Source organism: Mus musculus, chromosome 18 (assembly GCF_000001635.26).
Source record: "Mus musculus strain C57BL/6J chromosome 18, GRCm38.p6 C57BL/6J".
NCBI lineage: Eukaryota > Metazoa > Chordata > Mammalia > Rodentia > Muridae > Mus > Mus musculus.
This window is the reverse complement of record NC_000084.6, coordinates 16,077,501-16,089,539: the sequence shown is the minus strand read 5'-3', so window position 1 is coordinate 16,089,539 and position 12,039 is coordinate 16,077,501. Positions and strand designations below refer to the sequence as shown.

The window sequence follows — 12,039 nt, the reverse complement described above, 5'->3', positions numbered from 1 at the left end:
CCACTGCTGAAAATACCTCAAACCTCTAGTGTTAGAATGAGGTTTAGTATCTTCAAAAGTCTTAATTCCTTGTCCCTCCTTATTTAGCCCATGACCAGGCAAAAGTCCCTGTCTGAGCATCTGTTTAGTCACCATCTCCTTAGGACTGCACATTATAACGCCCATCTGTGACAAGAGATCTCTTCCCCACAGAGTTACAGGCAAATTTGACATAACATACAGCTGAATTTGTCCTGATTTGCCTTCTCCGTCTCTTCAGGTTAGTAATTTGGAGATTCGTTTTGGGTTACTATCGTAACCAATTCTTTGAAGATGAGTGAGAGTATCAGTCAGAGGCCAAGCTGAAGGCCAGTTCTGTCCTCTAATAATTGTCACATCAGCTCCAGTATCTATCAATCCTTCAAAGCTTTTTCCTTCAAATGTCAATTTAAGGTTGGGTCTCTGACTAGTAATAGATTGGACCCAATTCACATCAGAGGATTCAAAAGTACCCTGTCCTCTCTCATTCTTAAAGAATCTATACGGTGACTGATGTAAAGGGATTAAAACAAGTTGAGCAATTCTCTGATTAGCGGGTACAGTTATAACAAGATGACGGGAAGCAGCTATGATTTTAATTTCTCCCTCATAACCATTATTAATAACACCTGGATAAATCTGCAGACCTCTTACAATAGAACTGCTTCGTCCTAAAAGAATTCCACAAGTTTCTGCAGGTAGAGGTCCAAAGACTCCAGTAGGCAGAGTTTGAACTCCCATTTCTGGGGTTAATACTGCGTGGGTGGTGGAACAGAGGTCCAATCCTGCACCTCCTGGGTTTGCCCTGACAAGTTCAAAAACTGATCTCTTTGGCTGGGCATCAGGTTTACCACCCCATAAGCTCTTTGCAGCGAATGGGTCAGGGCCTGGGGCTGGCCCCTCCTCTCATTTCCTGGCAACAGACAGCCCAGAACACCTGGCTTAGATTTGCATACCCTAGCCCAATGGTTTCCTTTCCTGCACTTGTGGCAAATCCCTGGGACACGGCTTGCTTGCCCACTCTCCGCACCTTTGTTCTTAGGACAATTACTTTTAAAATGATCCAAACTTCCACACTTAAAACATGCATTATTCCCTCGTTTCCATGAGAACATTGCTTATACGGTGGTCCCCTGAAAAGCAGCACAAGACAGCCCGATGTCTGCGCAAAGACAGACATATCCCGCCAAATCTGTCTGTCCTTTGTGCAGCTGGATAGCGGTGCGACACATTGCATTAGCATTCTCATAAGCCAATTGCATAATGAAAGGACTTCCCGTGTCAGATTTTCCAAGGATTCTAGTAGTTGCTATTAATAGCCTATCCACAAAGTTCTGATAAAGCTCATTGGGACCCTGCCGAATGCTGGCTAAGCTCCTACTATAATCTCCTTTAACCAGTAACTGTCTCCAAGCATGGCAGGCAGCGGCAGTGATCTGCAAGTACACGCCAACAGGAAAACCAATCTGATTAGCCTGGCTTTCATACGGACCTTCTCCCAGAAGCATGTTAACATCCCAGTCTGATTTGCCTTTCTGACCATTTAAAACGGCAGTTTTCTTACTGGCATCTCACCATTCAGAATCCCAAAGCAAAACATCTCCTCCTGACAGGGTAGCCTTACAAAGAGTTTTCCAATCTAGGGGGGTTAAGTGTGACTCCACGACTGTATCCAGTAATATTTGAGTGAAAGGGGCTGAAAGACCATATTGTACAACAGCTGTTTTTAACTCCTTAATCAACTTGAAATCCAAAGGCTGGTATTATCTGACTCTAGTATCTTGCTGATCAATTACTTCGACCACAGGAAAGGCTAGCATATCAGACGTATTCTGTCCTCTTCCATGAGCCTGACTCACAGCTCTTTCTAGCGGTGCTTGATATACTTCAGAAGAGTTACTCTTCCCCACATCTAACATCCGTTTTAGCTCCCGAAGCTCATTAGTCAACTTCTGAAGCCTAATTTCAAACACTAATTTGCTTAGTCACGTGGCCCTTTAAGTAGCATCTCCCGAGGTGGAGACCATAGGTGGAGCAGGAGACTCTCAAGAAGGCCAATTCTCATCAAAATAATTGGCAGCTCCTCTTTCTTAGTTATCTTTGTCTAAAATTAGCTCATCATCAGAGTTTCCACATCTATCAAATTTAGAGTTGAGATGACCCTTTTCTGAGAAGGGCCTCTCTGGTAGGCACTCTTCCTGAGATTCTACAAGCTCTGCCTGGGTACAATCTGACCCCTGAGAGATCACCTTTTCAAAAGCATCTTTTACGAGCGCCCAGAGGCCTAAGGTGAAATTATCTGCCTGAGTGATTTTCAAGGCTTCACCAATTTTCTCCCAGGTTCTGTAATCTAAAGTTTCTTCTTCCTTGAACCATGGGCAACAAGAATCTATCCTATCTAAAACCTTTTCTACCAATTGTACTTCAAGCCCTACTCCTCTTGCCTGAAGCAGCTCTTGGAAGGTGAGGACAACCGCCTGATTCCAGTTTCTGGTTCTGATTAATTCGCTGCTGACCTAAGCAGATCCAGCGTTGGGTTAGCGCTGATTCAAGCTTAGTTCATATCCTACTGCACCCTCAGCAACACTTTAAAAAATGCAATTTTAAGCTAGCGCTACCATGTGTACCTGTTTGTTGCTTCGGTGCCCCATACGAAAGACCCTTTACTTTCCCGTGGAGCTCCACACAAGCAGCTTTCTCTCAGCGTCCTTCTGGCATTTTTCGGGTCCCCGTTCAGGCGCCAAACTGTTGCAGACTGTCCAGCAGCTAGCAAGAAACGGGGTACGGCTGAGGAGGCAGACTTGAGCTGAAAGAGAGGGAACTAGATGGATGAGAGAAAGAATGGAGCTAAATCAAGTTTTCCTAATCAAAGCTCAACTTTAATGTAGGGGAACATGCTTTATTAAAGAAGAGGGGAGGCCCATTCTCAGTCACTCCAAGTTCCTTGTGAAGCTGTCAGATCAGCCTTTTAGTCAGAACTTGCGAAGATCACAGTTCGGTGTTAACTCCAGAAAATCTTGAGAACAGGTTTGACCTCAGGCAGGTAGCAGGTAGTGGCATATCAAAGGAGAGGGATGAGAAGCAGCACAGCAGGTGGCTCCACCTCTGTGGCAGATGGTCTAAGCCAGTCTTACTAGGCTGGAAGGAGGTTGCATATACGTATATTAAGGTATGGTTTATTCTACTCTTAGATTCCTTAAGGCTTTAAAAAGTGAAAAGATTTTGGATTTGCCAAACCCCATTTCTGCATCAATTCAAATAAACATGAAGTTTCTGACCTTTCGTTTATATCTTTGATGTATAACATTTAATTATTTGATCATGTTAAACCATCCTTGCATCTTGGGGATAAAATAAGTTTGGTTGAATTCTATAATCTCCTTAATTTATAGTCTGGACTTTATTGTAGAAAGTAGAGGTTAAAGTTTTAGAAATAGGTATGATGTCAGAGGAGTTTCATTTCGATGATAGCTATAACACTAGCTGATCTGCAAATCCCACTCTGCAATTACCATGCACACTATGTGCTTGGATATTTTAATATTGCCTGTGTATCATAGAATTTATGTTTACTATCAACTGGGTGAAGGAAATGATGTTATAGTCCATGAAGTGGGGGCATCCATTCTAACAGCAACATACAGGTTATGTATTTCATATGACAGAGCAATAAGATATAATACATGTGGATCTGTATGACTTTTAGGGCTTCTGTGGATCATAGGGCCTCCTGTTAGTGCTATATGATCCACACAGATTCTTATGGAAAGAGAAAGCAACTTCACTAAAATACCATTATTCTGATATCTTATATCACATGAACTATTAACATAATATATAAATAATTTTAACTTGTCTTCAAATAATAGTCCTAACAATAGCTTATAATTATTTTTGAGTATACATCAAATACTAAAAAACAGGTTAAACACTGAATTAAAAAGAATTCTAAAACTTTAAAATATACGTCCAGAGAAACTATTGCCAATTCCAAATGTTTCTGCCCCTGATGCCCTTAATCTTCTGAGGCTTACTTTGAAAATTTAGCAGTGCTAGAATGCTGAGCTAAAGAACAATATATAAGAAAAGGATTGGCTGAAGCATTTTACTGACAGCAGTTTTAATATCAATTGTAAGTGATATTGCCAATTGGCAAAAGAATAAAATGAAATCTAGAGTCAGCCTTGCCCTAAGAACAATTCTCTCAAATGTTGAAGTTCAAAGATTATGTAGCTAACCTGAGGCCATGAACTTACTTTAAAATTGGAAATGGCAGTTGTACTATGAGGGCTAAAAAAGTAGTTTATATAATTTTCAAGCTGTGAGAAAGCAATTATTTTCTCTAGTCAGAAAAATTACACTAGGTGGTTTTTCATTCTTGTTTTTCAAGCTAATAGCTTCCAGGTTTTCTTTTTTTCCAAGCCACCCAACTTATAATATTGCCAGCTTTGGTATATTCTAATATTGGGTAAAGAATTGATTGGTGGAAAATTCTGGTGATGAATGTCCATGGGAAGCCTTGCCACAAAAGGAATGAGTTATGAACAAGGCACCATTGAGACACCATTTCTCAAGGCAAATTCCAAGGCTTGCCAGAAGCAGTTTCTCAGGGCTAGATCCTATACACTTATGGAGCTCGCCAAGAAATTCAGTTACATAAACTCTTCAAAGACTAATAATGATGATGATTATCACGTACTAAATACCTTTTTAGGTGTTTATAGTATATCAATTAATTCTTATGACATATCAAATTTATAGGTTACAATTCACAATTTTGTAAACATGAAAATTGAGTGTAGAGAAGTGAAACAAGTAGAAATAAAACTTGAAAGCCTTGTTGATTATATTTTTGTATGCCAAATGAGCATTTGGAATTGTTCAAGTTATTTTTTATGGTCATGCTGCTGATATAGTGACCAGCTTCCTCAATAACCATGAAAGAATGATATACTCATCCACCAGCATTTATAGGTTCCCCACAAATACCAATACTCATGAATGTTCAAGTATCTTCTCTAAACTTGCATAGTACTTGTGATGACTTATACAACTCTCTCTTATACATCAAATAATTTCTAGGAGATTTATAATTGTATAAAATAGTTATTGTACAACATTAATGTGGGAATAATAACACTAGTAAAATATCTGTGCATTTCAAGCACAGACGATTTTTTAGAACATTTAATGCACTGCGTGCTTAATCTCTGGTTGCATATTTCACAGAAAATAGAGCCAACTGTCTTTATACAAATCAAATGAGTATTGCCTCTCATACTTATTGCCTCTGATGGATAGATATGTTGTTTCTTTGCAGGTTTTAAAGAAGCACGGGTGGAACTCCTTTCAGCAATGAATTTGAGTCTAGATGGAGAATGAGAAAAGGTAGCACACAAAGTGACTTGCTAATGCACAACAGCCTCAAGGAAGCTAAAAGTTTGAGAATCAGCTTAGAAGTTTCTATGTGAAGAGAAAACAGGAAGTCATTCCAGGTAGTTAATATCTAAGATACTTGACAAAATTTTACAATCCTACTTATATTTGTACTTAAATATATGTCACTTATATTTAAATAATGAACTCATTTATCATAATAATTGTAAAGAATCCTCCAATTATAATTGTAATGATTATAATTATAACTGTACACATTGTTTTGTATAAATATGCCCATAGAAATTACATTATCCACTTTATGTGTTAATATATTAGCATCTCATATATTTACACTTATATATATATTTACATATGTAAATGTTCATTATACATAGTGAAGTGTATAGAAAACATAATTTTCATGTAGGGATATCATGTATTTTGACCATACTGACTTTATGGAGCTATATTCACTATGTTCTTTTAGAAAAACATAGTAATAATAACCCTCAAGTATTGAACATGCATATCAGATACTATTCTATGCATTTTGCATAATCTAAACCTGATCCTCACAATAATCTTATTCAATGGTGCTGTTATTATTCTCATTTTACAGACATGCAAACTGAGCCTTAAATAGGTTATATGATTAAGGTCAAATTAGTTGGTTCATGAGACACAATGTTTGAAGAATGCTATGGTTGTTAGCAGAGCAGAGGTCTCTACTCTCTTCCTTTCTCAATTGTATGTGAAATGAGTCTGTGGACACTACAATATACTATAACAATACTAATAGTGGCAAAAAGTAGACTCTGGGATCATTATCAGAACTTTTTAGAGTAAGATGTATTTAATCAGTTTCTTAGGAATAAATTTATATGACCATTTCTAATTTCTAAAGTTATAAAATTTTCAATAAAATTTATATGCTTCATAAATTATTTTTAGGTATGTTTAATGGACAAAAATTCATGTCATTTACATTTCTAATAGAAACAACCCTTAATAGGATGTCATGAGTTTTACGAAACCAGTATTAAAATTTTTTCTTAGTGACCTAGGCATTTAAATTAGCTTACATTGCATTTCTAGTACATTTGCCTTGTCATTCATTTGTTCTCTTCTCCTTAGAGGATGAACCAGCTCAATGATGCTAACTGACATCAAAATATCCATCAAGTCATGCAACATTAGGATGTGTTTGTTGTAATGATCATAGAGTAAAACATACATTAAAGTAGAATTTCAAAATTTCTCATTTGTCAAAAATAGGGTTTTGTTCACTATCTTGGTGAGAATAATGCATTTAAAGCATTGCAAACCTGTTTCATGTGACTATTGGTAGCTGCTGCTTTCCAAATATTAAGCACATTTTTATTGCACCGATGTAAGCAAGCAATTGTTTGAGCATGACCTTGTAAGATAAGTTCAAAAACTGCTGTATTTTATCTGACACTGCAATAAAGAATTTAAAAATATTGAGCATCATAAAGCAGAATGTATTAACTTTAAAAGCACAGTTGGAATAAAGCATAAAGGCTGGCTTCTATACATAAGAGTAACATCAAATGCCCTAGTTATAAAACCACAGAAATATAAGTCAGTATCAAAAGGACCAAAGTAGAGCCCTCTGAACCTTGCTCTCAGCCTTCTATTCCCAGTGCTCTTAGGAATGAAGAGATGTTTATGCATGACAGGATAAATCACAGCTGCCTTTTTACTTTACTGTCTTCATTTCAAGCAGAGAAAGTTTGAGTCAAGAATGCTGAACACTTTAGCTGCTGGAAAAAAAAAAAAAAAAGAGGCCTTGGTCTTTGAAATAGTTATATTAAGAAAACATTGAAGGAAAGAAAATATGGTTCCTGATCCTGGATATAAAATTGAAGCCACAAAGCAAGACATAGTGAAGACACAACTCTTACAGACATTCCTGTGGAATGGAACAGGACTCAGATACAAAATTGCTGAGATGTGTACGAGCAGTATCTTATTTATTCACACAATAGTATTTATTGAAATATCCTGTATATATGCACATGTGTGTGAATGTGGACATGTGTGTACATATGTATAGAAGCGAGGTGTCTTCCTCAGTTGGTTGCCACCTTATTTTATGAGACAGAGTCTCTCACTGAACCCAGAGCTTACCAATTTAGCCATAATGCCTGGTCAGCAAGCACCGGGTACTACCTATTTCTTCCTCCTTACCCTTCATGCCTGGCATTTTTACACAAGTCCAGAAACAAAGACTCAGATACTCATGTACAAGAAGTAATTTACAGACTGAGTTATCCCTCCAGCCCCTCATTGTCAAAACTTTATTTTGCCAAGTAATGGTATCGAAATGTTTAATGTATCACTAATCAATCAATCACATACCAATCATTGCTCTTGAAAAATTAACATGCCAGCTAGAAATAACAGTTAATAAACAATTGCAGACAAAAATAAACATACAGTGTTTTCAAATGCAATAAACTAACTATTATAAAAGCAGGGTAGTCAAGACCAATTCCAGAAGATGACCATTTCAAATACGGTTATCACGGTAGACTTCATTGAACCTTCTCTTTGGAATAATAGAACTTCAGTAAAAACTCAAGGATGTAGTTGAATATTTTTTATTCCAGTCAGGGGTTTCTATCCAGCCTGTGATTATTCAGTTCCCAGATAAAAGACACATAAATTTTATTATTTACAACAAGTCATTATTAGCACTCATGGTGGGAAGATATCTACCGGCTATGCTATTAAAATCTATTTCTTATTAGTAATTCTGGTTTATTACTTACTATGTTTTATTATTTGGGCTACTCTTAACTACACCTGGCCAGACATCATGATCATGCTTTCTTCACTCCTAACCCATGGTGTCTTACTCCTCTCTCCATCTTCTTCTCTCTCCTGTGGCTTCCTCCAACCCCAAGCCTTGGAACCCTATACCCCACCTATGTCTCTTTTGCTCAGCTATTGATTGTTGGCATTTTTATTTACCAAACATAAATAATTAGGGGTTAAGATCATTAGTGTCATTTTGATCTATGTGCAGACTCTGGATTCTCTGGGCAACCAGGCCTTGGGCGACCACACTTAGCATTAAAATACACAGACAAAGACAAAGCCTCAACACAAAGAGGCAAAAGCCACATCCATGGAAATGTCCAAAGAAAAGGTATTCTGAGAAACTATCTAGGAAAAGGCCTGTAAAATCAAAGTTTACATTATTATTGGACAAGGTGAAAGACACAGGATTGCTAGAATTTGACTACAAATGCATTATTGTAACTTATACTGTGTTTGCACTGTAAAGGTAAAGGTAACTGTTGAATTATAGGTCTATGTTTAAGCACAGATCATAGATCATTTCATGGTTATGATCTTAAAGTTTAAACTGGAGTTAATAGACTTGAAACTTAATCCCCGGGGACTTGTCTCAGGATTTTCCCTGTCCATTATATCAGTACAGAGGAGCTGAGAGCTGCAGAGACAGGGAGCGTCTCAGGGTATGGGGAGAAGGAAGCCCTAGCTAGCATGGCGTTTACCACTCATAAGGTGTTGTGCTGTCATAAGGTTAGATTAACTGGGATAAAGCTTTTACCATTCTCAATTGGCTCTGAAATTATTGCACTGGTATCCTGTAAATTGTGATATTATTGATACATAAATCTGACTGGTTAATTAAGCTTTAATAGTCTTGATTTTACCAGGTTACTGGGTATTGTGATATCCAACTGTGAGGTTGGCAGTTCCATTAGTTACTGGAATGTGGAATCTCAGACTATATGGGTTTATGGCTGAGCAAGAACTAGTGGCAGCGCCCAGGACAAGCAAATGAAAGCTGGGAACACAGCAATCTGGCACAGCAGAGACTAGCTAGAAAGGGTTGCAAGTTGCAGTAGGAACACTGGAGCAAGGTGCTGCCCAACAGAGAGTTGGTGGACTTGGTTTGTTTTTGTTGTTGTTGTTGTTGTTTTGTTTTGTTTTTAATATTTCCTGCAACATGGACTCTCTTCTTTCTGGGACAACCAAGCCTTGAGAGCCAGCACTTAACATTACAATACATAGCAACTGATCAAATCTCAACAATTTCCCTTTTTAGTCCAATAAAAGGCTCCTTTTCTCCCAGATACAAATTGAATACAATTATAACAATTAGGAAAATTACAAAGTATGATATGCATTTATAATTTCTAGTTCATTATATTTGGCAATTTAGATAAGGGATTTTATCATTTATCCTATCTTGGTGAGTTAGAATTTTGTATCTAAATTATTTTTATCTTAACTTGCATCACCATTCTTAAAACAACTTTTTTAGACCCAGAACATCTTCTTAAATCCTAAGCAACTAAAGTGTAATTGTGACACTATAACTATCTAGTCTACAACCCCATCAGAGATCTGAGAGGATATTAAATATTATTTGACTATACAGGAACCACAGGGATGCAACTTCCAAAAATCATAGAAATGATAGAGACATCTTACCACCTGAACAGTCTGCAATATTCCTTATAACTTATAACTTTGGAGTAGCTATCTTTTGGCCCAAAACATCTGACAAACCCTGAGTTAAGCAAGGATTATGAAGGACTAGCTTACCCTGTTTTGGCAGAGTTTAGTAGTCAACTCTCCTGTAACCATTTGTCCTTTTTGCAGAGTATTTTTTTTTTTTCTGTAGCTGAAGTATGGGCAGTTTCTTGCTCAGTAGCCAGCTTGCCACAGTTGATGCAATTCTGTATGGCTATACTGATGCTCATCCTCTTCCTTGAAGTGGAATGGTTATACTGTCAAGAGTAATCGGTCTCATAACCAAAGAATCTTTTAGTAGCCCATTGATGTTAAATGCCATATTCTGTGGCTCTGATGCTTTTGTGGATTATCTATCTATATAAAGCATATCTGAAATGTTAAACTTTTTTTTTTAGCTACATACTATTTGAATAACTATGAAAACATTTTTAATTAACTAAATTAGTATGCAATATGACATAATTTTGACTAACTTTTTTTTTGTTTGTTTTTTGTTTTTTGTTTTTTGAGACAGGGTTTCTCTGTGTAGCCCTGGCTGTCCTGGAACTCACTCTGTAGACCAGGCTGGCCTCGAACTCAGAAATCCGCCTGCCTCTGCCTCCCAAGTGATGGGATTAAAGGTGTGCACCGGCTTTACGATCTAACTATTAACTTGCATTACTTAATTATTCTAAACAGTTTGTAATAACAGCTATTAAAAGAAGTAGGCTAAGCATTGTACTTTTAAATGAACTGCATAGGCACAATACCTATACAAGAGTTGAAACATATATATATTTTGTTGTAACAAAGTTAATATTAAATTTTATATCAATATACAAAGATTTACACTGATGAAAATTTTAAACCTATATCAGTATACAAATTTCTGTACCAATGTAAGAAAGGAGCTCTTGTCTCTAGCTGCATATGTATCAAAAGATGGCCTAGTCAGCCATCACTGCAAAGAGAGGCCCATTGGACTTGCAAACTTTATATGCCCCTGTACAGGGGAACGCCAGGGTCAAAAAGGGGGAATGGGTGGGTAGGGGATTGGGGGGGTGGGTATGGGGGACTTTTGGGATAGCATTGAAAATGTAAACGAGGAAATTACCTAATAAAAATAAATTTAAAAAAAAGAAAATATAACTTTAATTGTTATTTAAAATATAAAGATCTCTACCAATGTAAGATGGCTATAAAATGCTTTTGTTTAAGAGTAAATTTAATAATACATTCCTATTTGTCTAATTTCTTATAATATTACTGTATACCCCTTGTTATGTTTCAAACCCCTTTCACATATCTAAGAAAAAAAGAAGGATAGAGAAGAGGAAAGATGGACATCCCTGAGTTTAAGCCCTCTATTTTAGTTACCTCCCTGTCTAAAACTATAATTATTTGTAAATCAGCCCTTAAAGTAACAACATATCTATATTTCAGAATGTAACCAAAATCATCTGCCCCAACTCAAGGTTTTGGGGTGATAATGCTATTATAATTGCTTCTTGTTGAATTGGGGCAAAAAGTTTCTGTTTGGGGGACCAAAAGGAAATTGAAAACCTCGTTAAATCTAAAGAACCTAGCTGGGATTATTTATTGTCCATTCTCTATGTGCTGAGAAAGTGCAGGGCTTAATTTAAGTACTGACTGGAACAATCTGTAGAGCTAGATGAACAAATGGCATTTGGAATCAGCAGTCCTTTTTGAAGTTGTTCTAGAAGCAAGTCTCTGGAAACAGTATCAGTTTGAAGCAGGATCAGTAAGAGAGATGGAGCAACAGGTTTGTACATCTCAGCATCCTCAAGGGCAAATCCTATCAGGGTTTCCCTCTTGATGTTTCATTGAGTAATATATAAATCTCACAAGCAATGCACATAGTTCTATAAAGACATCTGTATGGGATGTTCAGGGTGCACAGATCAATTCAGAATGATTTCCTGTCCTTCGTTTGAGCAGGTGAAAGGCAACTGTCTGTCTTTAGAGTTAGTTTGATCATATAATCAAACTGTAATATAAATCTCCATTCATGCCATATGAGAGGATGGCATGGTGAATCTGGAGGACTCTGTAGCCAACAAGAGCCATTGGCTGTGCAAGGCTGAAGTTCTGGCTAGAGACATTTTT

General features: G+C 37.1%; 1 long non-coding RNA gene across 5 annotated transcripts in view; it reads left to right on the top strand.

The window, feature by feature from the left end:
• Gm30620 overlaps positions 1–12,039 on the top strand; it is a 71,807-nt gene that overhangs the window by 25,885 nt on the left and 33,883 nt on the right. For 4 of the 5 annotated variants that reach the window (XR_386086.2, XR_001782523.1, XR_386084.2 and 1 more), the window contains one exon: positions 5,339–5,513. The exons of the other annotated variant lie outside the window; for it this stretch is intronic. This is a non-coding gene — a long non-coding RNA (predicted gene, 30620). The remainder of the gene's footprint in view (positions 1–5,338; positions 5,514–12,039) is intronic. 5 annotated transcript variants of the gene reach the window in all.